Source organism: Lathyrus oleraceus, chromosome 3, assembly GCF_024323335.1.
Source record: "Lathyrus oleraceus cultivar Zhongwan6 chromosome 3, CAAS_Psat_ZW6_1.0, whole genome shotgun sequence".
NCBI lineage: Eukaryota > Viridiplantae > Streptophyta > Magnoliopsida > Fabales > Fabaceae > Lathyrus > Lathyrus oleraceus.
The window spans coordinates 509,149,753-509,155,694 of NC_066581.1; the positions used below are offsets into that span (position 1 = coordinate 509,149,753).

Genomic DNA, 5,942 nt, shown 5'->3' on the forward strand with positions numbered 1-5,942 from the left:
CACCTGCACACATTCTTCACGCACTTCATTTGGAATGTCTATTTCTGGTAACCTTGAAACCATATTTCTTCTTTTCAGCTCTCTAATGTCTTTGAAATTGAGATGACCAAGTCTATAGTTCCATATTCATTCATCCCTGGTAGTTGCAGTTGCAAGGCACTTATGCTCTGTCACATTAAGTTCAATCGTGAAGGTTTTATTCTCAAACATAGGTGCCTTCAACATTAACCTTCCACCTGATTCGAGAACTCTCATCATCTTGTCTATGATCGACACTTTATAGTTCTTTTCGACCAACTACCATATGCTGAGCATATTACTTTTCATGCCTGGTATGTACAGTACATTGGAAATTACTGACCTCTTGCCATCTTTTCTCATAATCAGAACATCATACATATCTTCAGCTGCTAGAGTATTTTCATTTGGAAATTTTACCATGTTATTAATTAAGGGTTTCATGTTGACAAACCAATCTTTCCTACCAGTCATGTGTGATGAGCATCCCGAGTCCAAGTACCATTGGTCCTGGAATCTTTCTTCATCTCTTGTTGTGATCATCAACCACATCTCTTCTTCTTCATGCTTTGTAAACTTTGCATCAGTTTCCTGATTCTTCTGTTTTTTAGGACAAACACTTAAGTAGTGACCATACTCCTTACAATTGAAAAACTGAATATGACTTTTTTCAGGTTTTCGACCACCACCTTTTCCTCTACCTACACCACCACCCCTTTGGTTGCTTTGGTATGAAGGTCTTCTCTAGTTCGACCAACCTCCTTCTTGTTGATTTCGACCAGTCGAATTGTTGTAGCCTCTTTTACCTTTGTTGTCGATCCACTTCCCTTTGCCTTTCTTTTCTCTTGATGATTGCGCCTACAAAGCCACATCACTCTCTGATTTGCCTGCAACTCTTTCAGTCATTCTTTTTTCATGAGATTCAAGTGTCCCTTGAAACTCTTCCTTTGTCAATGCTAACAAATCTTTCGACTCTTCTATGTATACTACCATGTGATTGAACTTTAGAGCCAATGACCTCAAGATCTTTGAAATAATTTATCTTGATGTCAACACTTCTCCACATACCTTGATATGACTCACCAGTTTTGTAACCCTAGTGAAAAAATCAGTTATGCTTTCATTGTCTTCCATCTGAAGCAATTCACATGCTCTTTTGTGAGTTTGTAACCTCCCATCTTGCACCTTCTCTCCGCCTCTAAACGATTTTTCAAGAATTTCCCATGCTTCTTTCGCCGATTCAACATCACTAACCTTTTCGAAATTATCAAAATCAATACATTGATGGATTATAAAAGAGCTTTATAATATTTCTTCTTCAATTCTTTGTCTTTTTATTCATCTGCCGTGTTTGTTGCAAGCGATGTCACTCCCTCCTTCACAAGATCCCAAAGATCTTGATAGCAAAGATAACATTTATCTGCTTGCACCAATACTCATAATTTTGATTCTTTAGAATTGGGAGAGTCGCCGAAAAATTACCATTCGGACGATTTATCACCATCATGTTTTGCTTCCCACGAATCACTCATCCAGTGTTCTAGATACCAGATGTTGGAATTAAACCCAAAACTTTGGTAATTCTGAGACAATCTTGATGAACAAGATTCAATCAACCGATTGAATTCCCTTTTGTTCTTCACTCTTCACTCGAGTGAATCAACCAACCTTAGTTGCAAGATTATATCCATGCATAATGATGATGAAAACAAGACAAGAAAATTAAATTGGAGAAGAAAGAAAATTAGGGTCTTTATCGAGAGAGGGGAAGAAGATGAATTATTTCTGCATAGATAATAGAGGTTACTCCCTATTTATAGATATTGGGCTTGCTTGCTTCTCAAGCAAGGTCCAAAACTAACCTAACTAACTCAGATGAACAAACAAATAAAGTTAAGTCTAACATTACTGTCGATATACTCTTCAACATTTCGACACCTAGGTGATTCGATACTTCCTTACTTCTGTCGAGGAACCTACTTCAACACAAGGAATTGCGATTCAACAGGAACTAATTTATAGTGGTGTTTAAATCAAAAACATATCCAAACTAAAACTATAAAGTGATCGAAATATTTAAAAATCGCACAAAACCGAATATTAGAAAAAGTGTTTATATCATTTTTCGGAAATTGCTAAGTTCTGATTTTGATTTTGGATTGATGTTTTTAAAATTGAACTAAATTTCAAATATATGTTTCAATGTTTTATATTTTTAATATTAGCATGACGTATTATATTTTTTTATTCATTAGTATTCAAATTTCTCAATACAATTATTTGTTTAAACTATTTTATATGTTTGAAACATATTTGAACAGACATATATATTTTAAACTGTTTTTATTGATAATGAAGTTTATTGCTTCTCCAATAACACAAAGTTCATACACAATGTAAGTTCTAAATATTATTAAAAGTGCATCTTTTATTTTTCAACAAATCACAGAGATACAACATAAATTATGATGATTTAAAACAACAACACTGCCGATATCCAAGTCGAAAAACACATTGTCCACCTTTTTTATATCCTATTTTGATGCACTCTGTAGAACAATTTGGAAAACATCCACCTATGCAACAAACTCCTCGTACTTCGTCACTCCCAAAAAGACACATTACACTTTTGTCTAATGTAACACTTTCTGAATCAAACAAAGAATACAATATTCATTTTATATTAGGAAGTTATTTATCTAAAAATATATATTGTAAAAGAGAGATAAACTATTCCTCTTACCAGAAATCAAAATTATATTCAAGCATAAAACAACCAAAAGAAAATACGATTGATAACTTTGAGAAGTCATTGTTTGGATTTCACCTTATGTGTTGTTTACTTGTTCTTGCAAAACTAACATCACTTCCAATATAAATAGACTGAAAATTTGTTTAAATGGTAATAAATACTAATATTTTATTCTATAAATTTCTTATAAAAATATTTTTGTTTTTGTTTTTTATATATCCTATACTTTCCATTCATTTTGTTCTTTTATCTCTTTATTTTATTTTATTTAACACTTTATCTTTTATTCGAGTTTTATTTTCAAAGTTAAAAAGTAAAAGTATTAAATTGAATAAAAACAAACAAATGACCAAAAATGAAAATTTATTTAAATGGTCATAAATATTAATATTGTATTTTATAAATTTCCTTATAAAAACATTTTTGTTTTTTATTTTATAATTATTATTAAAATTTTATATATATTAAAATGAAGAAAAAATGTTTTTGTTTTTTATATATATTCTATAATGTCAATTTTGTTCGTTTATCTCTTTATTTTATTTGTTCTAACACTTTAGCTTTTATTCTAGTTTTTTTTTCAAAGTTAAAAATTAAAAGTATTAAATTGAATAAAAATAAACAAATGACCAAAAATGAAAATTAGATAAATGACAAAGTATGACAAATATATTTTAACCTAATAAAAAATATAAATGAAATTTATATATGATTTGTAATAATCCGTGTAATATATATCTAGAATAATATCATACAAGTGTTAATTTTTTGAACATAACATAATATATTTACCCTTACCTCCAACCTATTTAATCAATTCTCATTAAAGATGGAAATACGCCATGTCAGCTTACAATGAGTTATATTCTGGTTTATTTAAAATACTTTTTATCAGATTTATTTAATAAAAATATTAGATCTTTTTTAAAAGTATATTTAATTAAATAATTAAATTTATGTTATTAACAAAAATCTATAAAACTATTTTATCCTCGTGGATGTATGATTCAATAAATTTTTTTTGTATAGAATCGAACCAACCTAGCCAACCCAAATTTCATTGATTTGATTTGGTTTGATTTTATTTTTAAATATCAACAAAACCAAACCGAATAATACATTTTTTTCTTGCGGATTAAATGACTTTTAGTGCCAAAACTACTCAAACCTACCAACACCCTTACTTACGCTACAAAAAATTCATCATATATAAAAATGACCTAAACATAGATTTAATACTATTTTAAAAATGAATGATTTTATTGGTAAAAAAATATGTACTTTCTTGTCTTATCTAAAAAATTATTTAAAAGTCTATTTTACATTATATTTTTTAATTATATATATATATATATATATATATATATATATATATATATATATATATATATATATATATATATATATATATATATATATATATATATATATATATATATATATATATATATATAAAACAAATAGACTAAATAATATATAATATATTTTTTTATTTATGTAAAAAAAAGAAAAATATATTATTTAAATTTTTTAATGTAGAATAGATTATTAATAAATTTTTATATAAGACAAAAAAATACATAATAAATTATAGGTCAGATTTAAACTTTAAAAATGTATTCAACCCCATATTTAGATTTGACCTAATCTATTCTCACCGCGGTAGAACATATATATATTTTAAACTGTTTTTATTGATAATGAAGTTTAGTGCTTCTCCAATAACATACATAGTCATTCCTTTAAAGTAGAGTATGCTTGCTTCAAACGATTCTAGTCTTCAGAGCTTTGCTGAACTTTGTATTTCACGTAAGCTTAGGTTCAACATCTGAGAGACTTGAGTAGAATCATCAGAGTCTAAAAGATTGGTTTTGATACTTCAGATTCATAACAATTTGGCTTCCCTTTAATGAATCTTCTAAGTGATTGACTTGATTTAAATCAAGGGTAATGTTTTTTGATCCTGCACACTAGAATAGCCACTAGTAAACTCTATTGTTTTTTTAAATACCTTGTTATCATAAAAAAAATTATGAGCTTCAACAAATCTTGTTCTAAAATAGATTAAAACCTAAGTACTAGGAAAAGTACATCTAACCCCCAACGAAAGAGAAAATTAACTATGCTTACTCATTGTAACTTTATAATCAAGCCCTAGAAGTAGGGTCGATCCTAGGCAAGTGAAACAAGCGCTACAACACAGGGTCTCAAATTTTGGAAGACCCCAAATTTTGAAAGGTCCAATTTTTCCCATAAATATTAATAGAGATAAAAAATGCTATAAAAAACCCAATAAATCAAAAAATTCTATGATAAAAACCCAATACATACAAAAATTGAAATTCATCAAAACTCAAAATAATTATAACTAAATTAATTTTTGGTTAATACATAATTGTATTTTTGGTATCTTTTTAATTATTATAATTGCATTTTTTTTAGTTTGGGCTCATTTTTAAAATTAGAATGGGGCCTCCGAGATGATTGGGTCAACCATGCCTAGAAGAAAGAAGTTGAACAACATATCTTGATTATTCCACGAACAACACTTATGCCATCAATCTTACTCTTTTTTTTTCTATTGTTGTGGTTTGTGTGAGCATATAATTTCTCTAGGAACTACCTCGAATCCCCTGATATATCTCAAATGATCTGCTTGGAACCCCTATTTATGGGTTTGAAAGGTTAGGCTCATCAAGCGCACCTTCCAAGCTCGCTTAGTGTGCCTACATTATTCATGTCTAGGTCATTCTAGCTCAAATGTAACTTGCCTTGCCGCCTTAACTCGCTAAGCAAATCACCCACACTCACTTAGCCACCAGGCCCTTCCTTCACCTTGAAGTAACTCAAACCTAATGTCATGAACCTCATTTACTCCCTAACTGCGTCTGTGTTCTTAGCTTAGCAAGGTTGGTACATTTGCTTGCTTATCGCGCCTATGCTCTTGGCTTAGTGAGTCTTGTTATGTTGGGAAAGTACTTTAGCTTGGTCGTTGTGTTGCTTTGGTGACTTCTTTATCATTTTTACCTGTTTTTAATCAATACATGCTTAAAAGGTCCAAACAAGCGTTTTTTTTATCAATTTTCATTGATAAATTAGGGTTTTATTACTTGTAAAATAAGATAATAATTGCATACATATTTAACATATTTTTAGCATTTATCACACCGAG

At 29.2% G+C, this 5,942-nt stretch overlaps 1 long non-coding RNA gene across 1 annotated transcript; it reads right to left on the reverse strand.

The window, feature by feature from the left end:
• Window positions 1-2,346: 2,346 nt before the first annotated feature.
• Window positions 2,347-2,917, reverse strand: LOC127128463 (uncharacterized). The gene is made up of 2 exons (XR_007805917.1): window positions 2,762-2,917; window positions 2,347-2,666 (listed from the first exon to the last, which is right to left on the reverse strand). It is a non-coding gene; the product is annotated as an uncharacterized LOC127128463 (long non-coding RNA).
• Window positions 2,918-5,942: the final 3,025 nt, after the last annotated feature.